Source organism: Chlorocebus sabaeus, chromosome 9, assembly GCF_047675955.1.
Source record: "Chlorocebus sabaeus isolate Y175 chromosome 9, mChlSab1.0.hap1, whole genome shotgun sequence".
Lineage (NCBI taxonomy): Eukaryota > Metazoa > Chordata > Mammalia > Primates > Cercopithecidae > Chlorocebus > Chlorocebus sabaeus.
Genome location: NC_132912.1, coordinates 106,660,136 through 106,684,816, shown reverse-complemented (window position 1 = coordinate 106,684,816; position 24,681 = coordinate 106,660,136). Strand labels below are relative to the sequence as shown.

The window sequence follows — 24,681 nt, the reverse complement described above, 5'->3', positions numbered from 1 at the left end:
AACCTGGCCATGGCTAAACCCCGTCTCAACTAAAAAGTACAAAAGTTAGCCGGGCATGCTGGTAGGCACCTGTAATCCCAGCTATTCGGGAGGCTGAGGCAGGGAGAACCCGGGAGGCAGAGGTTTCAGTGAGCTGAGATCATGCCAATGCACTCCAGTCTGGGCAACAAAGCGAGACTCTGTCTCAAAAAAAAAAAAAAAAAGATGAGTGTTGCCAAGCATGGGGAGGGTGGGGATTGGGTGGTACAGGGCTCCTTTTAGGGTTAATGGACATGTTCTGGAATTAAATAGTGGTGATGTGTGCACAACTCTGTGAAGAGACTCAGAACTATGGGCTAGGTTGGGATTCCTCACATCATGGTGTCTGGGTTTCCAGGGCAAGCATTCCAAGAGATAGCAAGAGCCACATGGAAGCCAGATGGCCATTTTTGTGTAGCCCCAGAAGCCACAGCCTCACTTCCATGGCCTTCTAATTGTTGAGGCTATCACAAAGTCCCATGCAGGTTCGACAGGAGAGGAATAAACTCCACCTCTTGATGGGGAGTAACGAGGTTCTAGAAGGGCACATAGGTCCGGGAATATTACCCTGGCCATGTTGGGAAATATAGTCTCTCACAGATATCTTTCAGCTTTTATATAATACAGCATCATTCTTTAAAGAGCTAGTGTTAAAAATACCAAAAAAGTACAAAGAAGGGGAAAGAATGGTCTACCACTTCCCAAATACTGTGTGTCTCTATGTATATATATATCTGTGTATCTATATCTATATATACATATATATACACACACACACACACACACATATATATATATATATATATTTTTGAGACGGAGTTTCACTCTAGTTGCCCAGGCTAGAGTGCAGTGGTGTGATCTCGCCTCACCGCAACCTCCGCTTCCCGGGTTCAAGCGATTCTCCTGCCTCGGCCTCCTGAGTAGCTGGGATTTCAGGCATGTGTCACCATGCCCTGCTAATTCTGTATTTTTAGTAGAGACGGGTTTCTCTATGTTGGTCAGGCTGGTCTCGACCTCCCGACTCAGGTGATCCACCTGCCTCAGCCTCCCAAAGTGCTGGGATTACAGGCGCAAGCCACCAAGCCCAGCTTACAGTATATATTTTTACGATTATATGTATATTGTTAAGAAAATAACCATATTAACAGTATTTTTGTGTATCCTTCCAGAAAAAAAGTCAGCATTTTATATGCACTTCACATTTTTATTAATACTATATTTTGGAAGTTTTTTTTTCTTTTTCACTTTAGCATGCAAAATCAGCATCTTTTAAAATGGTGACATAATTCCATTGTATTGCCGTTCCATAATGTACTTAACCAGGGCCCTATCGAAAAACATTTAACTCGTTTCTGATTTGTTGCTATTGCAACCAATTCTGCAGGAAACATTTTTCTTTTCTTGGTATACATTTAAAGTATGTTTATATGGTAAATTTCTGGGAATGGAACTGCCAGGAAAAGGGGCATGAGCATTTTAAAATTTGCATAGGCACTAACAAATTACCCAGTAAAAAGACTGATCCATTGTACACGCCTATCAATGATTTATGCGTCTACTGTTTGCCCACGAGCTCACCCACACTTTGTATTATCAGTATTTTTAGTCCATGTCCATCTGATAGGTGAAAATGATTTCTGGTTTCTGTTTGTATTTATGTTTCTTTACTATGAGTGGTATTGAGCATCTGTTCATCATGGGAGCCTTCAGATAAAGTTCTACCCTGGACAGTAGCCATTGCTTCCAGCAAGGGCTACAGACGGCCAGGCATGTGTTCTAGCAGTGGTATCTACTGTGGAACCAGCCCAGAGCACGGCTGCCGAGGTGCCAGTTAATACACAGCCGGAATAAAACATCCGGAAGAACTCAAAACTCAAAATTCCAAACCTGCCACTCCAAGTGCTTGGTCACATGCCCACCCAGATATTAAAAATAATAATATATTACAACAACAATGATTTTATTTATTTTTCTTTTTTATATATCACAAGTCATCAAGCAAAGAAAAGGCAGCAATCTTTTTAAAACCAGACACCACATTATTGACTCAGACCTCTCATAGACCAGATGCCGTTTAGCTCTGGTTCAGTGAAACTGTCCCCGGTCAGATTAATGTGACAAACTAAAGATGTTTTTAAGAAAGTGCTAATTAAGTGGAGAAGGTAGTTTTAGTAATAGGAGTGGTCTTGCAGCAGCTGCCATTGACTCAACATAGCTTAATTATCATAATAAGCTGATGCTTTCACTTTCATCACTTGCTGGGTTTGGTACAGTTAATTGGGGCATTGGGTAACACCATTTTTTATCATCTTCTTGGCTAGAAATTGCTCCCTTGGGGAGGAGGGCATTTATTTTTTATTCTGAGGACAATCTATGATTGGAGGAAATAAAGCAGGGTGAGGACAGAATATTCTCCAGTTCTTCAGCTCTGCTTTACAGCACAGCAGCAACAGCGTTGCATGAGCTCTGATGTGTGGCACAGGCATTTGTGACAAGGGCTGAATGTTACACTGCCCTGAAATTTGTGAATGATTATTCTAATATAAGTTAGATGGCAGAATAGTATATTGAGCTATTGGTGTGGGTTTTGTTTTTCTTGTATTTTATTTCTTCTTTCTAAGCTGGAAGCCAGCCTTGTCTCAGGGAGGTTTGCCTTGGGGGCTGAATTCAGAAGTTGTTTGCATGGACTACCTGTTTTGTTTTGTTTCAGACAAGAGTCTCGCTCTGTCACACAGGCTGAAGTGCAATGGTGCAATCTCAGCTCACTGCAACCCCCTCCTCCTGGGTTCAAGTGATTCTCCTGCCTCAGCCTCTCAAATAGGTGGGATTACAGGCATGTGCCACCATGCCTGGCTAATTTTTGTATTTTTAGTAGAGACGGGGTTTCGCCATGTTGGCTAGGCTGGTCTTGAACTCCTGACCTCAGGTGATCCGCCTGCCTCAGCCTCCGAAAGTGCTGGGATTATAGGCATGAGCCACTGCGCCTGGCCTGACAATCTGCTTTATGTTTTCTGGAAGCCTGAAGCCTGGGGAAGGATTGGAGATTGGTGGCCCCCAGGCATCCCGGATGGGAATGTGCTCCCTGTGACAGTCCTGTGGCAGGTGCCAGCGTGGCAGGACTTCTGTGGAGAGGTTTTGTGGCGTCTCTCAGAAGGTCGGAGCCTTAGCCTAGGATTCTCATTTTCAGCAAGATTCCTGTGTGTCAGCTTGGAAATGAAGCGGCCACAAGCCCTTCCCTGAAGGTGCACGCAGGCTGGAGCCCCGGGGATTTCCACAGCAGTCTTGGTCTCGGGAGAAGAGTGGGCCTGTCCCTGTTTTCCAGGTACCCTCTAACCTCGTGGATTTTCACATATCTCCAGGGAAGGGGAGAGCCTGCTCTGTCCTGTTACCACGAATCTAACTTTCATTCCAGGCTCGAGGGTGAGGGTGCCAAAGCTGAGGTAACTTGAAATAAAGAAAAAAAGGGACCGGGTGTGGTGGCTCACACCTGTAATCCCAGCACTTTGGAAGGCCAAGGCGGGTGGATCGCGAGGTCAAGAGATCGAGTCCATCCTGGCCAACATGGTGAAACCCCATCTCTACTAAAAATACAAAAATTAGCCGGGCGTGGTGGTGGTCACCTATAGTTCCAGCTACTCGGGAGGCTGAGGCAGGAGAATCACTTGAACCCAGGAGGCGGAGGTTGCAGTCAGCCACGATCACGCCGCTGCACTCCAGCCTAGTGACAGAGCAAGACACTGTCTCAAAAAAAAAAAAAAAAAGAAAGAAAGAAAGAAAAAGAAAAAAAGGACTATGGCAAGTCTCGCCCACCTGCATTTTGGTGGTAAGATTCATACTGCACCACAATTCGCGTAACATTCAAGGTGAACCTTAAGGTCATGCTCCCCGCGCCCTTCTGTGCCAGAAGGCTCTCCAGTGAGGGAGAAGGGGAGGACGTCACCGTACAGTTCCAGGGACATTGCCTATGGCCCTCCCTCGGGGATGTGCCGCGACAGGAACCACCTGTCCTTGCATCACTGCTGACACAGGATTGGACGTCGCCGCCTCTGAGGATGGGGGAGAGATATGTAAGATCTTGTTGCGATTCCTCAGTGGGATCCACCTCATCATGAATGAAAATGCCACCTTGTCCCACAACCATGGCACCTGCTGCCAGAGGGGAAGAGCAACCTGTGAACACAGGCCCTGTTCCTGCCAGGCTGTGTGGGAGCAAGCAGAGGACTCAGGAGGGTAAGCAAATAGAATCTATTCTAGGAGATTCCAAAAACCACCTGAGCAATGAGTCTTCTCCCAACATGAAGAAGCTTGAACGCCTTACTCATCGCAGCAGCTGGCCCAGCCCTGCCCTGCCCAGCCCAGCGCCGCGGGAAGAGTCAGCAAGCTCTGCCTGCGCCTGTGGTTTCGGTCCTGTCCCGACTTGATTTGTCCTGGTGGAGGGTGAGACCTAGAAGCTCCGCTCCTGGGAATGACAGCTGGCATGGAGGTGCTGGTCTCAGCACTCTGCCGCGGCTTAGGCCGTCAGCATGAGCAGATGCCCCATTAGGGTGGGCCTGAGAACTGAGAATGAGGACTGTCATCTGCTATTTCTGTCCATTTGTTGTTGACCCAGGTAACCAGGAAATATGGGAGGCAGGCAGATTCTGGTTGCTTCCACAGGACTTGAGACTTAACCAGACAACTAACTCTCCTGAATGTTCCCTCTTGGGTGGCCACGCCACAGTTCACCCCGTCGTCTGTGGTAGACTCAGTATTAGGCACAGTGCTGGTGCTTAAGAAAAGTTTCCATGGACAGGCAGTGTGCTTATTGAGTGCCAACCGTGTGCAGGTCCCAGGTACTGAAAAGGATGCCAGGACAAAGTTTCCTGTCTTCAGGGAACTGTCAGTCAAGTGGATCGAAAGACACATACCTGAGTGATCTATAACCCGGTGGGTCATAAGGCACTTGCTTGTGTTTTGTTTGACCCTCAGGGGAACAAAAGTGGTTTTTTTTTGACCCTCAGGGTTTTAAAACTTTATACCAACATTTAAAAATTGGCTACCATCTAAATGGAAAAAAAGGCAGTGTGTGCTTGTATATGTGTATGTTTGTAGTGGGGGTGTGTATGTGCGTGTGTGTGTGTGTGTAAGGCAGCACTGCAGAAGAACCCGGTCACAGTGATGGCCTCTTCAAATAGGGAATCGGGGAGCAGGAATGGGTGAGAGACTTGTCGCAACGGTTTATAATTTTTTTAATGTAAAATGTAATAACTACAAGTAAAAAAGGATTGGGGAATTCACATAAAAATCCAGGTGTCTGGCTATTCTTGACAAGGCAGGAGCTCTACAGGACTGGGAACATTTTGTCTGGAAACGGGTTGGGGGAGGTCAGCATTAAAGGATTTTCAGCTGAGAGGGGGCATCAGATTTGTGTTTTAGGAAGTATTTTAGCAGCAGAGTGGAGGAGCACTGCTTGAGGGCGAAGTCAGGGGCAGGTAGACCAGAGAGACGTCTGCTGCCGTCATCCAGGGAGGGGTGGGGAGGGCCTGAACCGGACAGTGGCAGGGGACATTCGTGTAAGAAAACCAACAGGTAGGTAACCAGTTTGGGGGAGAGTGGAAAAGGCCAGGTGAACCGCCAGGTTCTGCAAGGCAGACCACAGTAAGGGCTACAGGATTTTTAAATTAATGGGAGGAGAAAAGCGGGCTCAGGAGATTTCTGGGGGTCTGAACTGGTGCCAGCAGAAATGCTAAAGGAATGTATCTCCCGAAATGTAAGGGAAAACCCACAGAGAAAATGGGCTTTCTGAGTAATTGTCTCCTCTACCCCTTTACAGGCTCTGAGAGTGTTTCGCAGGTTTACCAGAGAAAATGGCTTCCGGAGACTGCAACGTGAGAGAACTGGAATTTCAGACAGGAATTGAATGCATGTGGCTTAAAAGACAAAGAAGCACCAAGTGAAAAGTAACTGAAATCATATTCCTTCAGGGAATGAATTTTCTTGGATCTGTGTTCATCCTTTATGGCTTTATTAGTCATTGTGAAAGCCCTTTGGCGGTTGCAAAGCTGCCAGCAGGGTGCTGTTCCTGGAGGATTACCTTGAGCAATAAGCCCCAAAAAGCAGCCCAGGCGGGCATGTCAGCAGGGAGGCTGTCCTGGCAACACTGCTGTCCAAGGGGAGAGGCCGGCACCCTACCCCTGAGGTTTGAGGCCAGAGGAAGAGAACCAACGTGGAGATTCTGCAATTCTGTTTTCTCTTAAGGTTGCTTTGGCCGTTTAGGGTTTTTCATGAAGGACAGAAACAGGTCCATTCCTTGAAGGCAGAAAGAAGTTTTTACTGCCCCTGCACTTGACAATGTTTAATTACATTTGCCACTTGAATCAGAGTTGAAAATATCTTCCTTTTTTTCTGTTGGGAAGTCTTGCTGTGCATCCCCCAGGCTGGCTGGAGTGCAGTGGCGTGATCTTGGCTCACTGCAGCCTCCGCCTCCTGGCTCCTGGGTTCAAGCGATTCTCTTGCCTCACCCTCCTGAGTAGCTAGTACTACAGGAGCACACCACCATGTCCAGCTAGGTTTTGTAGAAAGGGGGTTTCACCATGTTGGCCAGGCTGGTCTCAAACTCCTGACCTCAAGTGATCTGCCTGCCTCAGCCTCCCAAAGTGCTGGGATTACAGGCATGAGCCACCACACCCAGCTGAAAATATCTTCCCTTTGAGACTTGGTGACCAGCTGTTGATTTGATACTGGCGTGGCCTCAGACAATCTATGATGTAAGAAAGATAGTTAAAGTAAAATCAACCCAGTATTAATTACTTAATAATAACTAATGAACAGTTATGCACCAATCACCCAGCAAATTTAAATCTACACATAAGCCCAAATGGGTAGATACTATCGTCATTCCCAGTTTACAGGTGAAGAAATAGAAGCTGAGAAACTAACTTTCCCAGGGGCATATATTTAGTAAACTGGAAAACCGAAGCTTTTACCCAGTGAGTTCAACCACTAAGCTTTAATTGCTTTCAGGATCAGAGAAGTCTGTTCTCTGGCAGCTTTAAACTATGAACCCAATACAGAGTGCCTTCAAATTTGAGTTGATATATAAACGTTATTTTTGCCACAGTTGAGGTTGCACCGAGGACACACTTCTGGTGATGAATGGCATGTGAGGGCACTGGGCTGAGTGGGTGGGGTGACATCACATCACACCCGTGACAAAGAGGGAGCAGGTATTTACTGAAGATGCAGGAACCCTGGGTCAGGGCAGCAAGCATTCCTACCTAAACAACTCTGCAGTCCCACGGGGAGACCAAGAGAATGGCGGAGTAGCCTCCAAGGAGTTTTGTTTGGTTCATACAGTGTTGGTCTTTCCAGGCTTTATTTTTTTAATATTAAAAAATAGTTGATTTTAATTATGAAATATTTCAAACACACAGAAAATAATAAAGCGGATACCTAGTTACCACTAAGATGAAACCGCTGTTAATATTTTCCCCTGGCTGGGCGAGGTGGCTCATACCTGTAATGCCAGCACTTTGGGAGGCCAAAGCAGGAGGATTGCTGGAGCTCAGGAGTTCAAGACCAGCCTGGGTAACATAGTGATAGCTCATCTCTACTGAAAATTTAAAAAATTAGCCAGATGTGGTGGCACGGTCCTGTAGTCCCAGCTATTTGGGAGGCTGAGGTGAGAGGATCACTTGAGCCTGGGAGGTCAAGGCTGTAGTGAGCTATGACTGTGCCACTGCACTCCAGTTTGTGCAACAGAGCAAGACCCTGTCTTAAAAAGAAAAAAAAAGAGAGAGAAAGAAAGAAAGAAGTCCCCCTATATGCTTCAGCCCTCTATCTCTTTAAAGAAACATGTTAGAAATCCACATAAGGTCAATCCTGTTCCTTTCCGGCCTCTGCCCCCAGAGGTAATAACTATTATGTGTATCATTCCCATGCAGATTTTTTTTGATTGTGGCATAACTTACAAGTGGTAAGTTGTACAAATTTTAATGATACAGTTAGATGGACTTTGCTTACACTATACCTGGATGATGACTTTTTATATATGTATACACCCAAAACAAGATAGAGGTCAAGATATTGAACATGTCCACCACCTCAGAGAGCTCCTTTGCTTCACGTTATTTCAAAAATAAGCAGATGGAGGTGCCAACATTTAAAAGTTTTAAGATCTAGGGATTTAATGTAAAAATTCAAATTTCTGGCTCCTGAAGTTTTGGAAAATATGACCACATTAAGCTCACATTCTAGCATGGGGACAGAGTGGCAGCTGCCCACTGTAGACCCAGCATGAGTGCCCCAATTTGCCTACTATGCCTGCCATGCCCTGTGGGTATATCCAGCCCACTGCATTCACTTACAGAACCTGAAAGGTGCCCCTCTATTTGTAAAATTTCAAAAGTGCCACAAATAAAAATGTAGAGAACAATTACCTTAGCCTATCTTTAGGAAGGCAGAGTTTGAGAAAAAGTGTCCTCCTCCCCACCTGCTAATGACTTAGGAAGCTGCTGAGAATGTCATAAAATAAAAAGGAATCAGATTCTCTAGGTCCGTGCTATTCAAAGTGTGGTCCTCGAATCAGCAGTATCAGTAGCATCCAGGAGCTTGTTAGAAATGCAGAAAGCTCAGTGCCCTCCCACACACATGTATGAGTTTGTTAGGGCTGCCATAACTTAGTATCACACACTGGGCGGCTTACACAACAGAAAGGTATTTTCTCACAGTTCTGGAGGCCAGAAGTCCAAGATCAAGGTGTCAGCAGGGTTTGTTTCTTCTGAGGCCTCTCTCTTCGGCTACCTTCTCCCTGTGTCTTCACATGGTCTTCCCTCTGTGTGTGTGTGTCCTCATCTCCTCTTTTTTTTTTTTTTTTTTTTGAGACGGAATCTTGCTCTTGTCACTCAGGCTGAAGTGCAGTGGTGCAATCTCAGCTCACTGCAACCTCTGCCTCCCAGGTTCAGGTGATTCTCCTGCCTCAGCCTCCTGAGTAGCTGGGATTACAGGCACCCACCACATCCAGCTAATTTTTGTACTTTTAGTAGAGACAGGATTTTGTCATGTTGGTCAGGCTGGTCTTGAACCCCTGACCTCAGGTGATCCACCCACCTCGGCCTCCCAAAGTGCTGGGATTATAGCCATGAGCCACCACGCCCGGCCTCATCTCTTTTTATAAGCACACCAGTCCTATTGGATTAGGGCCCACTCTTATGACCTTATTTAACCTTAATTACCTCTAAGAGCCTGTCTCCAAATACAGTCACATTCTGAAATAGGGCGATTATGATTTCAACGTATGAATTTTGAAGGGCATGACCAGGGACGGTGGCTCACGTCTGAAATCTCAGCACTTTGGGAGGCCAAGGCGAGCAGACAGCTTGAGCTCAGGAGGTCAAGACCAGCCTGGGCAACATGGCAAAACCCCATCTTTACAAAAATACAAAAATTAACTGGGCGTGGTGGTGTGCATCTATGGTCCCAGCTACACAGGAGGCTGAGGTGGCAGAATTGCTTGAGCCCAGGAGGTGGAGGTTGCAGTGAGCCGAGATCCTGCCACTGTACTCCAGCCTTTGCAACACAGCCAGATCCTGTCTCAAAAAAAAATTTAAAAAAAAAAAATGAGGGGCAGACACAGTTTGGCCCATGACAACTACTAAATCAGGATTTATATTTTAACAAGACCCCCAGGGGACTTGTGTGCACATTAAAGTTGGAGAAGAGCCAGGCACTGTGGCTCATGCCTGGAATCCCAGCACTTTGGGAGGCCAAGACAGAAGGGCTGCTTGATCCCAGGAGTTCAAGACCAGCCTGGGCAACATAGTGAGACCCCATTTCTTTTTTTTTTTTTTTTGAGACGGAGTATCGCTGTGTCTCCCAGGCTGGAGTGCAGTGGCACGATCTCGGCTCACTACAAGCTCCGCCTCCCGGGTTCACGCCATTCTCCTGCCTCAGCCTCGGAGTAGCTGGGACTACAGGCGCCCGCCACCACGCCTGGCTAGTTTTTTTTTTGTATTTTTAGTAGAGACGGGGTTTCACCATGTTAGCCAGGATGGTCTCGATCTCCTGACCTTGTGATCCACCCGCCTCGGCCTCCCAAAGTGCTGGGATTACAGGCTTGAGTCACCGCGCCCAGCCGACCCCATTTCTAAAAGAAAAAAAATTAGCTCTGTGTAGTGGTGTATGCCTGTGGTCCCAGCTACTCAGGAGACTGAGGTGGGAGAATCACTTGAGCCCAGGAAGTGGAGGCTACAGTGCGCCGAGATCACACCACTGCACTGAAGCCTAAGTGAAAGAGGAAGACCCTGTCTCAAAAAACAAACAAACAAAAAGTTGGAGAAGCTTGGTCCAGGTATGCTCCCTGGTAAATAAAACACTAGTGGGTCTGACTAGGAATGGGGCGGAGAGAAAGGAGAGGCTGCAATGATTTATTTAGATGAACTTTGTCTCCAGTCCATAGGTCTGAGGGGGTGGAAATACTGGGAAACTTGAGGCCAATTCCCCCCTGAGTGGGAGTCCCTGCTTCTCGTTGCAGAGCAGGGACCCTCTGCACTTTGGGGCATGTGAGCAGGTTAACAGGTAAGGATTGATGAACCAGGTGGGTATGAATTGGCCCATAGGAGCTAAGAGGAGCCTCCTTCTGAAAATAGGTTGGAATACTGGAAATGTGGCTGCTTTTAACAAAAAGCTCATTTTTACCTAATCACCATCTGTAGATTTCCACTTTTAAGGTGCAAAGCAAGTCTCTGGGATTTCCTGGAATGGGGACCAGAAGGTATTACCCTGCATTCGTCTTCAGTCTTCACAAGCCCGTTTTCCACCTGTCATAGGCCTGATGCTATGGCGACAGTTGTCATAGAGATACTCTTATGCCTGGTTGAAGCTAATCCATACCCATAACAGTCAATCATATGGTTTAAACTAGAGATTTTCAAGCTGTGTCTCATAAAACTGTAAGGTACCTCCAGGGTTTCACAAACATTTTATTCAAATAGCAATTAAATATATGTGTCTTGCTGTGTTGCCCAGGCTGGAATGCAGTGGCTATTTACAAGCGCTAACATAGCACACTATAGCCTTGAACTCTGGGGCTCAAGCAATCCTCCTACCCCAACCTCCCAAGTAGCCAGGGACTACAGATGTGTGCCACCATGCCCAGTACAATTAAAAACATTTTAAATTTATTTTTAAATGACAAAGAATGTAAACAACATCAAACCATATTTAATACAGTATTTGAACTAAAAAGTGAATATCCAAATTTTGGTCTAACAGAGTAGAGTGATTTGTAGAATGCTAGCCCCCCCCCTACAGATCATAATTACAAACTCTGGATAAGACAAAAATAAAAACCTATTTGACGCCACTGGACAGCAACCAGACTAAAGGAAGGGGACTTTTTCCTTGAAAGAAGGAAGACACTCCGGGTGAGATCCACACTTGTATGACTTTCCCCTAAGGGCAGCCACTCTTGAACTTTAGCATATATTAGAATCTCAGAGGAAGATAACAGAATTCAGTCTCTACAACATATCATTTACAATGTTCACTGTATAAAAATTACTAGATATGTGAAGAAAGAGAAAAATGTGACCCATAATCAAGAGATATACTAGTCAATAGAAACAGACTCACAGACAACTCAGATGTCAGAACTGGCAGAGAAGGGATTTAAAATACCTTTGATAAATGTATTAAAGAGTCTTTGGAAAAGATGCAGATACTGGGTAAAGAGATGGGAAATTTAGAAGAGATCGGAAAACTGTAAAAAAGAACTATATGGAAATCCTAGAACTGAAAAACATGATATCTGAAAAGTGAATCTCCTGCTTCACATCCTCACTCCCAATCCAATCTTCTGCCCTGGAGTTAAACATCTGTATTAGGAGTCTTTGGTTATAAATGATAAAGCTCTTACTCTAGCTTAAGACAAGGTGGTAAGGTGTAGGAGAGAATACCTAATGAAACTGTGGGGAGGGACAGAGTGGCACTAGTTTAGAGTCAGTTGGCCCTAGGAATCCAAATGCTGGGAAGATGCTCTTGTTTCTCTCTCTTCCTGCCTCTGAGATTTGGCTGTATCCTCTCCCACTGTGAACAGTATCCTCTGTGTGGTCAGAGAGATGGCTGGGGTCAGCTCTGGGCTCATAGCTTCACAGCTCTGAGAGGAAAGAGGTTCTCTTCCCACAGCACCAGTCCCAAGGAGGGTGTCTGATTAGTCCAGTATGTGTTATAGTCTCTCTATGGACCAATTACAGTTGCCAGGGGTGGGAGTATTATTACTATTATTATTATTATTTGAGGCAGGATCTCACTCTGTCACCCAGGCTGGAGTGCAGTGGCATAATCTTGGCTCACTGCCATCTCCACCTCTTCGGCTCAAGTGATCCTCCCACCTCAGTCTCCCAAGTAGCTGGGACCACAGGCGCACGCCACTGTGCCTGGGTAATTTTTGTATTTTGTGTGTGTGTGTGTGTGTGTGTGTGTGTGTGTAGACAGGGTTTCAACATGTTGCCCAGGCTGGTCTGGAACTCTTGGGCTCAAGCAATTCACCTGTCTCGGCCTCCCAAAATGAGCCACTGTGTCCGGACTGAGGTGGGGGTATTATTAATGGCTTGGATCAAATGCCCAACCCCAACCAATCACTATGGTCAGGGAGACAGTTCCTATTTGGTAGGGGAACAATTCTTCAAAAGGAGAGAGTAGCCTATACATGGTAAATGGGAGAACTACAGCTAAACATGTGCCTGCTACTCCATTAGCAGTAACTGGGAATCCTTCCACATTATTTGTATATGTATTAAATAGTGTCTACCTGTGGGCTGCCATCAAAGCAATCCCATGTCAATGATTTGGATGCAAGTAATTTTGTGGGACCATGATGTAAAGAAGTATGGTGAGGGATAGAGGTGAGACAGGAAAGGGGAGATCCAGTGAAGGTTAGCACTTGAGGCAACCAGGGCTCAATCCCATGGTGACCCTCTGAGAGACGGTAGAGAAGAAACCTCAGTATTGTCCTGCCAAAGGACAAAGAAGTTTGGAAATGTATGCACCAACTCATCTCTCATGGTTGTGGGTTGCTCCTGAGACACAGCTTCCTGAACGTACTCCTACGGCCAGAGAAAACCATGACAGGGGACACAGGTTCCTGAGGGCAGAGGCCCCCACTGGGTAAGGAAACCCCTCCGAAGCCACAGTTCTCTGGGCGGCTGGGCCGAGGGGGAATGGGCAGGACACTATCTGATACATGTCCATAAATCTCTTTACACAAACGGGATCCTGTTACATATTATTATGGTAAAAATCAATTTTTCAAAACTAAACATGCTTGTTTAAACATGCTATGTGTAAAACTCAAACAAGGCCAGGCATGGTGGCTCACGCCTGTAATCCCAGCACTTTGGGAGGCCAAGGTGGGTAGATCGCTTGAACCCAGGGGTTCTGGACCAGTCTGAGCAACATGTTGAGACCCCATTCCTACAAAAAATTTAAAAATTAGCCAGGCATGGTGGCACAAGCCTGTGGTCCCAGTTACTTGGGAGACTGAGGCGGGAGGATGACCTGAGCTCGAGAAGGTCAGCACTGCAGTGAGCTGTGGTTGTACCACTGCACTCCAGCCTGGGTTGCAGAGCAAGGCCCTGTCTCAAAAACAAACACCCCCAAACGTTACCTACATCCAAATGTGTTGTAGTTCCAAATGGGAACACATGGGTGACAACAGGACTAATGCACTCATCACAGTTCAGCAGTCCTGCAAGAACTAGTCTGTTTTTTACACTTCTCATTGGGGCACTGTCTAACTACGGTAATCCTCACTTAACGTCATCAACAGATTCTTGGAAACTGCCACTTCAAGCAGAAGAACAAATAACAAAACCAATTTAACCATAGGCTAATTGATACAAACAGGAGTTAAGTTCCTATGGCAGGGGCCAGGTGCAGTGGCTCACACCTGTAATCCCAGCATTGTGGGAGGCCAAGGTGGGCGGATTACATGAGGCCAGGAGTTCGAGACCAGCCTGGCCAACATGGTGAAACCACATCTCCACCAAAAATACAAAAATTAGCCAGGCATGGTGGTGCACATCTGTAACCCCAGCTACTTGAGAGGTGAGGAACGAGAATCACTTGAACCCAGGAGGCAGAAGTTGCAGTGAGCCAAGATTGTGCCACTGCACTCCAGCCTGGGTGACAGAGTGAGAACCTGTCTCAGGGAAAAAAAAAGAAAAGAAAAGAAAAAGTTCCTACGGCATATTTCAGATCACAAAAACATCACCAAACTTGCAAATAAAGACCAAAACACTTCTAATATTAAACATTGAAATAAATGTGAGCTATACTTACATTTAAGAAAGATTCATAAAAACAAGTAAGATCATTATTTACTCAAGTTTTCCAGTTCAGGGTCAAGCATGGCCGGGCCTATCCAGGCAGCTCAAGGCGCCAGACAGGAATAACCCTGGACAGGATGCCATCTCACGGTAGGGCGCACTGTCATACCCACACTCACTCAGACTGAGGCCATGACACACCAAGCCCCCTCGCGGACACAGCTGTAGGAGGCAAGAGGAAACAGGAGGACCTGGAAAAAACCCACACAGATATGGGGAAAGATGCACACTCCACAGACAGTGGCCCTGGCCTGGAATTGATTCATTTCTTCATCAATGTTATAACCAAATGACATTGAACAAAATGATGTATTTGAGGTCCTGCTGTATAGCCATTAGATATGAGTGTCAGTAGTTAATGTGTGTGTGTGTATATATGTATTTGTTTGTTTGTTTGTTTGTTTGAGACAGCGTCTCACACTGTCACCCAGGCTGGAGTGCAGTGGTGTGATCTCGGCTCACTGCAAGCTCCGCCTCCCGGGTTCACACCATTCTCCTTCCTCAGCCTCCCAAGTAGCTGGAACTACCAGCACCCGCCACCATGCCCGGCTAATTTTTTGTAATTTTAGTAGAGATGGGGTTTCACCGTGTTAGCCAGGATGGTCTCGATCTCCTGACCTCGTGATCCACCTGCCTCAGCCTCCCAAAGTGCTGAAATTACAGACGGGGTTTCACCGTGTTAGCCAGGATGATCTCAATCTCCTGACCTCGTGATCCACTGGCCTCAGCCTCCCAAAGTGCTGGGATTACAGGCGTGAGCCACCGCACCCAGCTGTAGTTAATGTATATTAATGTACTATTGTCTTCAAGTGGCCTTAAACAATTACCTTGAAAACTAAAGATGGCTTTCTCTGGGTGAAAATTGGGACATTTAAGAAGAAAATGTAATGATGGGTATGATGAGTTTGATTGAGAACAAAATAGCAAATATCTCTGCCTCAGGCAAGCTCTTCAAAATATCAGTCTCAATGACAATAGCTTATGAAGCAATGTTCCAGAAATGCTCGTGCAAAACCACTTAGAGACAAGAGAATGATGATGTTGACTTGTTTCACCTTTTTTTTTTTTTCTTATTGCCTGGTCTCTGTGAACCTCTGTGTAAGTCACTTTTTATGGCAATAAAAATTACCCAAGTCCTCAATGTTTTGTGTAGTAAAATGTGCAAATTAGTTTTATACACACTGCCAAGTTGCAGTGCCATTTTAGACTAAACACAGTGGAGCATGGAAACAAGGCTTTCTGTTTCTATCCATGGAAAATGAACAGCTTAATATTTTTTAAAATATATATGTAAAGAAGCCTGGCAATGAAAATGCACTTAGAGTGTCGTGCATAAATAACACATTGCACGTGAAGGAGAAGAAAATACTACTAAGAAAAACCTTAGGAAACCTCAAACTATTATTGTTATTATTATATATATATAATTTTTTTTAGAGACAGGGTCTTGCTCTGTCACCCAGCCTGGAGTGCAGTGGCACAGGCATAGCTCACTGCAGCCTGGAACTCCTGGGCTCAAGTGATCCTCCTGCTTCAGCCTCCTGGGCAGCTAGGACCACAGGTGTGCACCACCATGCCCAGCCGATTTTTCTATTTTTTTGTAGTGCTGAGGTCTCTCTGTGTTGCATAGGCTTCAAGCTATTATTAAGAGGAGCCGGTAGTCTCAGGGCAATAAGAACATTGAATGAGCAGCTGTTGTGAAGGAGCAACAAGAACCACTGCCTGATCCTTCAGCCCAGAGAAGAATACACAAATGCACAAATCTCACTACAATGCAAACTCCCTAAGAGTGGGGTTCTGGTCTACCTTATTCACAGAATAGGCACTTAATAGTTGTTGAATGAATGAATGATGCCAACTTGATGATTGAAGATTCATGTTCAATCTTTACAGTTCAGCAAAAGCAGAGAACAAATAGTACTTATTTTCATAAAGAAGAAGAAGAAGAAGAATGGCTAACATCTACTGAGGATTCCTCATGTGCCTACACTGTGTTGACCATTTGACATGATTAACTCATGTTCACCTGGCAGTCAGCCCATAAGGGAAGCTTGATTATCTTCATTTTATACACAAGAGACTGAAGTTTAGAAAGTTTAAACAACTTGCCAAGATAGCAGGAATTCAAACCCAGAGAGTCTGAAGCCAGAGCCCACGTTTCCCCACTCTACTCTTCTGCCACTCTGCATTCACAAAACCTATTACGAGGAAGTTTTTTACCACACCCTGAAATGCTGGCAAAAAAGTAGTGGTGGTGTTCAAATGGTGAGAAAAGAAGGAGGGAAGAAAGTAAGGGAGCAGTGACTCCTCTTTAGTTGTACCTGTGCCAAGCAGGGTTAAAGTGCATTGTATAATACACACATTAAGCATTGGCCATTGTGAAAGAAGATGACATCTTAAAATGTGTGGGATATGGCATTTCAATGATGCTGAGGTGCAGTCTTCACATTGCAGACTTTTCAGGTGTTTTAGAGTTATTGTAATATTAATAATATGGGCAGTGAGATCCACAATTAACTTTACTTTTCAGGCCATTCACGCTGGTGTGGCCATTTCAAATGAGGAAAGAAATTACTATAAGAAATTACTCTCTATCTGGTTTTAAAAATGCCCTTTTATTAGCTAAATTTTTCTACTATTTAAATGAGTTAAATTTAAATTAAATACTTCAGCTGATAGTTTTACAAACCGAAGCCAGCCAAAGTTGCAGTATTGAAATTTTATTGTATTAACAACTTAAGATAAAATATTGGCGACAAAATCAAAGCTAAGTCTGGAATCCATATTATTTTTATGTATTTTTTAATTTTCTTCTGCAGATATTGACTTTTTTGCCGGGGGCGGAGGGGGAGACAGAGTCTTGCTGCGTCACCCAGGCTTGATTGCAGTGGGACCGTCACGACTCACTGCACCTCCACCCGCCAAGCTAAAGGGATCCTCCCAGCTTAACTTCTCTAGTAGCTGGGACTACAGGCATGCACCACCATGCCTGGCTAATTTTTGTATTTTTTGTAAAGACGGGGCTCCACCGTGTTGCCTAGGATGGTCTCAAACTCCTGGACTCAAGCAATCCACCCGCCTTGGCCTCCCAAAGTGCTGAGGTCACAGGCATGAGCCACTGCGACTGACTGGATTCCATATTAAAAAATAATAATTCCGATTTGAAATTTTGCAAGCTATCTGACACATTATGACTCTAAGATACCCAATTATTAAAATGGCATAATTGGTAAGGCAACAAAGTATATCTGAAAGGTATTTTTTCCCTAAACAATGAAGGTAAAAACTAGCAGAGGAACCCTTCGTTGACTCCCTTGAAATGGAATAAATGTGAGACGTGAGCAGTTGTTAGACATTATTACTAATATAACTCTGAAAGAGAAAATTCTTATTACTGTTTTTTCAAGCTTCTGTATAAGCTCAATGGAGAATGTCAGAAGACTGCAAAGCAAGTTGCTTAAAGACTCTTGCTCTTTGCAAGGACTTTTGTGGGAGTCCAGTTCCTTGATGCTGTGAACCTAAAATTGAATATGGAAATTGACTGCTGACACTAACATAAAACTGACATCCGTAACCACCCACTTTGGATTTCTATACTTATCAAATTGTTCCCACTGATTGATTTTATATTTTTATTAATAATAATTTTAAAATTATGAATATTTCAAACACTTCATAGTACAGATAGCAATATAAAAAATAAGTTCTCACAATTTTAAATAAAGTTTTTTATTTTTAACAATTTTAACAATTTTAAATAATGCTAATATTTAACAGTAAATATTAACATTTTACCAAATTCAATTCCTTTTTTCAAAGGACATATAATACTATAATTACAGAATTCTCCGGTTGCCCTCTCTCACCAGGGGTAAGCACTACCTTAAAGCTGGTGTGTCCATTTTATTTTATTTCATTTTTTGAAACAGGATCCCACTATATTGCCCAGGCTGGTCTCGAATTCCAGAACTAAAGCAATCCTGAGTAGTTGGAATTACAAGTGCTCACTGTCGTGCCAGCTTTTCCTGTCCATCTTAATACTTTGACCACAGATATATGTATCCCTAAAATATATATATTACGTATAGTATTGTTCTTTATGTTTAACATTTACATTTACATACTGTCCATATCTTTCTGCAACTTACATTGTTTTTACTCACCAGAATCTGAGAGGTTTATCCTTGCTGATTTGTTTAGTTTCATTTCATTCATTCTTTTCTTCTTTTAGTGAGGTATCACATCCATACACTGAATACACAACTCCAGTGCCCAGCTCCAAAACTCCACCCAGATCAAGGTGGAGACCATTTCCAGCAACCTGTAGTCTCTGTGCCTCTCCTAGCTCACACCTCTCAGAGGCAACCACTGTCCTGACCTCTAGCACCATCAATTAATTTTGTCTGTCTTGAACTTTATATAAGTGGAATCACACATTATGTACCCTTTCAGTGTGTCTTTCATGTTCGGTGCAATATTGTGTCTGTGAGCTTCATCCAGTGTGTTGCTTGAAGCAGTAGTTCTGTCTTTGTCATTGGTATATAGTGTTCTGTTGTGTGAATGTAACATTTGTGATACTGTGAAATATATTTGGCCTTAGTCCTCTGTTCTTGACATAAAACTCCTAAAATATTTGGAATCTTCAAAGTGATGTGTCCTTTTGTATGCAAATGAGTTGACTGGTGGCTAGTAACTCTGGGTAGCTTCAGGATGGGGGCTGGTCACTAGAAAGACCAAGGCAGGATTAGAGGGTTGGGACTTTCAGCTCATCCTTAATATCCAAGAAGAGGAGAGGGGCCGCATGCTCATCTTCCGTGCTGCTGGTCATGCCTACTGGGAGTCTTTCTTGCCCTCGGCCTAGGATGGAGCCTCTGCTCTGTGTTCCTGAGGCTTCCTGTATTTCTTCTGGAGCACTACTCATCAGAACTGGACAAAACCAGGTCAGTTGCCTGCGGTATCAATCCACAAGGCCTGCAAAAACACCACTGTGATAAATAAGCTGGAAGTATGATAGCAGGTGGCTCGAGTTTCCACACATGTACTTCTATGTAACTGGTGAAATATACATTGGTGCTGCAGAAATTTGGGAGGAGATCAGGAGACACTCTCTTCTTACAGAATCTAGAAGTAATTAGTTGGCGCTTTTTTTTTCTTTTTCTTTTTCTTTTCTTTTCTTTTCTTTTTTTTTTTGAGATGGAGTTTCGCTCTGTCTCCCATGCTAGAGTGAAGTGGTGCGATCTTGGCTCACTGCAACCTCCGCCTCCCGGGTTCAAGCAATTATCCTGCCACAGCCTCCCAGGTGACTGGGATTACAGGCACCCACCACCATGCCCAGCTAGTTTTTGTATTTGTAGTAGAGACAGGGTTTCACCATGTTGGCCAGGCTAGTCTCGAACTCCTGAGCTCAAGTGATCCACCTGCCTCAGCCTCCCAAAGGGCTGGGATTACAGACATGAGCCACCACAGCCGGCTTATTGGCACTTTTTATAAGGCAACGAGCAAAAGATTCAGAACTCTAAGAGTCAGATTTCATTTGAAAGATTTTTTAATAATTATCTTTATGTCCTATTTAAGTCATGCATTCATTTAACAAACGTTGAGTGAAAACTGGCTATGTGTCAGACATTGTTCTCAGCACTTGGAGGTGTGCCATGATGAGCAAACCAGGCCAACATCTCTGTGCTTATAGAGTTTGCATTCTTATGTTTTAGTAAAATCATTAATTAATAATCAGACATTGTCTACATGGTTTCTTGGCTCTCCATCGGCAAGATTTTTCTATTTCAATTCTAAACTTCTGAGCAGTGGCCACCTCTCATGAGTTAGGCAAGATAGACAAATGGCCAAGAGTCTTGGCCTAAAAGACAGGGATTTTTCCAAGGTCTCCTGGCACAAATGATCCAGTTCCTACCACAGTAAACAACACTCTTAAGTGGAAATATAAAATCTTTCCTCACAAGCGCCTCTCATCTCCAGGGAGTTTCCTTTTTTTAATTTATTTTAATTTTTAGAGATGAGATCTCGCTGTGTTGCCCAAGCTAGAGTGCAGTGGCTATTCATAGGCACAATGATAGCGCACTACAGCTTCAACTTCCTGGGCTCAAGCAATCTTCGTGCCTCAGCCTTTGGAGTAGCTGGAAGTCTAGGTGTGTGTGACTGTGCCTGGCTCTAGGGAATATTCTTGCAGTGTGCATGTGCAGGATGCTTTGTACTTATAGACTGACCTGGACCATCAGCTCTGACCCCTGCCCCAAATAGCCCTTTAAATCAGCAGCAATCACCTCAGCTGCAAGGCCCATGTGCAAAAATGCATGAGCTAGTGCTGCTTACTTGGAAGGAATGATTCGTTTTAAGTAAGTTCAGACCTATTAATATGCCTCCCAAGAAGTTAACTATTCAGAAAACTGATTCCTCTCCCCTGCAAAAAATACAAATAAAAATAAAAAGCAGTAACTCCAAAAATGCAGGAAACATCTCACCTCCGTGAAAGTAAAAACAAACAAAACCCCTTAAGATATCTTTTAAAAGACTTTGAAGCTATATTCATGTAAGTTACATCTATCTATGGTAAGCATGTGAGTAACGTTATCCAGGTGTGAAAAAACATGAAGTAAAAAACGATTCAGAAAACATTGCTTTCAGTCCATGAATAAATGCCTTATTTTACATTGAAATTTAAAGAGAAACTCATTCTTGGATGCTAACCACACCCACCCACCCCATCCTAAGTTTTTGCATCTCCCAAAACTATAGCTCCTCCATATAATCTCTCCTTCATGATTCCAATTCTCCTTGGACTGGTCAGCCTGGAGGATGGTAATGACTCAACAGTACTGCTAATCTTTGCGTCATTGTCCCTTATTTATTCCCTTCTAGGCTCATGACTCTTGTCTTTGATATAGGAACCCTGTCTGATGAAGCATCATTTCAGAATTTTAAGTGAACTTACAAGTGTGCTACTATTCACATCTGAGCACAAATTTAGAACTACTATTATTTCTTGAGTACACAAGTATCTACAAAGATCACTATTGTTGTATAAGAACTGGTCTTGACATTAATTGGTAGCAATACGTAATCCACTTTAGACTATCCAATAAAACTGTTTTAGCTTTCAAAAACAAATAAATAATAATGCCTTACTTTAAGTGTACATGAAGGGGCGCACACTTAATAGAACACTTATTTCTCCTAGGCTTCATTAAATTAATGCTGAATAAATATTTAAAGAATAGTAACTTGAAGGGGCCCCAATGTGGCCCTCATTCTTAGAATTAATTCCCTAAACAAAGGTGTTGGTTTATGATCAAATTCACAGGACTCCGGCCAATGGAAATTGACTGGATCAGGGTGGACGCATGACCCAAGCTGGGCCAATCAGATTCTTTTTCCCCAATAGACTAGGAATTGGACTCCAGAGGCAGCCAGCAAGTCTTTAGGTGTGTCTGGAACTGAGAGACTGATAGACACTTACGTGTTGTGGGAGGCTCCTGCTACATGAGTGAAGAAACGAGTAGAAGTCTGCAGTCAAAAAAGTAAATCAGACACACAGTGCTAAGCAGAGATAAGAGATGAAGACAATTATTATTGCTCATGTTCTTAAAGATTTGATACTTCCTGGTTCTACTACTTCAAGAAGTCAGGATGTGTGTGATTCCATGAGACATTACTATATATTGGAAATAAGCCCCCCTCCCCCTTTTCAAGCTAGCTTAGCTCAATTTTTAGTATTTGTAAACCAACGAGTCTTAACTAAGACATACACTGTTCATACGTTAGGAGGTAAGATCACAGCAATCTGCCTAGGGCAATACCTTATTAATGACCATCCAAATCTCAGCCAGATTCACCCATGTAGGCAACACCCAGCTTGCTAAGGCTTTCTGTCTCTCACCCATTGGGTAAGAAAAGAACAAACTAGGGGGCTATCTTCTGCTTTAGATAGGACAGGGCTTGAACTGAAGCTGGACTTGACTATGAGAGTCTTAAATCTTTCACCTGAAAGAGACATGTAGGTTCAAGCAGGACAAAGAACAGTAATTTCTATGCCATTTCTGAAGAGAACTGAAAAAAAAAAAAAAAAAAAAAAAAGAGGGGATAAAACCAAAACCAGACTCATATTTTTGGTTATTTGTGGCTTCAGGCTATTTTTAAAGAAACTGCCTTTGAATTCCCCGTGGTATTTTTCTTTTCTGTTCTTTTTGTCTTCCAGAGGCCAACTCAGAGTTTGCTGGATTCTGGAAAATCCAGGGGATTTTGAAAAAGAAAGTCTGTGGTGGTTTATCACTAAAACGGAACCATACAGGCTGATCTCTTATACCCAGATGATGCTGGCAACCCCCTCCCAGCCAGGAATACACTTCATGGTATGTTCAATGATTGAGATAGACAGTATGAAACCATCCATACTCATTCCTGAAGGTCTTAAAACACAATGCGCTAGTTTGGGGGCCAGATGTCTGGTCAGGGTTAGGGATGCAGCCTGGAGTTATGGAATAATATTGTTTTCCTCTGTGAATCTAATTATGTCCTTGGCCTCTTTGGCTGTGCAAGTTCCCAGATTTCCCTCTGGTATTCCAGGGGCATGGTCACTTGCTAAGGCTGGAATGCCAAGTGGTTCTATCAAAACCTTCTGCTGTACACGGACCCTCACCAGAATCCAGGCTAAGACAGGAGAGTGAGACTCTCAAGGGACCGTGTAAAGAAGCATGTTGAGATTTCACTGATGAACTTACTGTGCTGGGTGTCAGACGGAGGCGGCTTCCACCATCTGGTGGTTTGGCAACAGGAGGGGCCTGTTACTATGGCTAGAATTCGTGAACAGTGGGGCTGGGTGGTGGGGCAGTTCTGGGGCCATATCCTGGTCCTGTTCCCCAGCAAGGAGAGGAGGAACCTGACAAGCAATTTACTTCCCTGGGCAGTTGGCCTTGCTGTCTGCTCCACATTCAGGAGGGACCATCCTCAAGACACTCCCCAAACATAAGTCAATAAATATATCAGGGCTGATTTGAGAGAGAAAGGGAGTAGGGGAGAAGAAAAAGGAGGAAGAGGATGAGAAGAAACAGAGAGAGAAGCATGAGCTCTAGACTGCTTAGCGTCTGTAGAATGGCAGGTTATTCATCCCAGGCCCTCCTGCCTATCCCTGCGGCAGGAGGTAAAAGTGCTAAAACCACTTTGGCCAGAAGAGGGCCCCAAATTTCACTCAAATTTACACAACTCTGGGGAAGAGTCTGGCTAGACCTGTTTATGTAAGTTATCCACCATTGTACAGCATGGAAAGGGCCAGAAAGAGCACTAGAGACCTGGACATGGGAAAGAACTTCAAGGTCACAGGCTGGTTTATGATTGGGTCAGGACCAGAATCCAGGTTGGGTAATTCCTGCTCTGAGACTCTATCCTCCAACTCTTCTTAGGCATTGCTTAGTCCCAGCAGTATCTACAAATATCTGCTGAGATCCCAGTAATTTAAAAAGACAATCATTTATTGAGGGCCTGGCATGTATAAAGCCCTGCGCTGGGTGGGCAGGTGTGTGTGGCAGGTGGCAGGCGGCAGAGGTGCTGGATGATGGGGGTGGGGAGGGAAAGGGTGGTGTCCAAGTCTAAGTTCATTGTCCTCAAGGCCTTCAAAGGCTTCTTGCTGGTGTAGAAGGCAGAACCCAAAACACAGGAAAGTTAAATAACAATAAAAGATATAAATAAAAGTCAATACAGTGAAGGTTGAGCTGTCGTAGGGTGATGTATGATTAGTAAACAAATGTGTGATTAGGAATTGTCATTCAATTTCTGAAGAGGAAGAGGTTAAACTGTGCTTTCATATAGCACGCTGTGGTTTTCAGTACTTTCCTATATGTTGTCTTCTTTGGGGTGGTCACAAAGGCCCTACATGGGAGAGGAGGTAGGGTGGGTTCTGTTTTAGGGGAGCTGATGGGATCTGCACATACACAGAGGACCATGGAGATACACACGGCCTCTGCTCTAGAGGAGTGTACAGTCCTCTTTACTGGGAAGTCCAGGCATCACGAGTTCGTGTGCTTGTGTGAATGGAGAACTGGAACCAAGGACTCCAGGGTTTAAGTGAGTGCAACATTCTAGACCTGCAGGTGTGCTAAGTGTGCTCTTTAAACGAGCTCTTCTTGCCCTAGTATAGGCACATAAATGTGGAGGGGAAAGACAGCTGGTTTGGGACTAACTGACTATGTGGCATCAAGCAACTTGCTTAGTTTTTCTTGGCCTTGGTTTGTTCCTCTGTAAAATAAGAGAAATAAATAACCTCTCTTGTCCCTTCTAGTTGGAAAGTTCT

The 24,681-nt window shown here is 44.2% G+C and overlaps 1 protein-coding gene across 1 annotated transcript in view; it reads left to right on the top strand.

The window, feature by feature from the left end:
• STN1 (STN1 subunit of CST complex) overlaps window positions 1-10,044 on the top strand; it is a 52,039-nt gene extending 41,995 nt beyond the window's left edge. The window contains exon 11 of the mRNA XM_073019312.1: window positions 5,831-10,044. The gene's annotated coding sequence lies outside the window, so the exon portion shown is untranslated. The remainder of the gene's footprint in view (window positions 1-5,830) is intronic.
• Window positions 10,045-24,681: the final 14,637 nt, after the last annotated feature.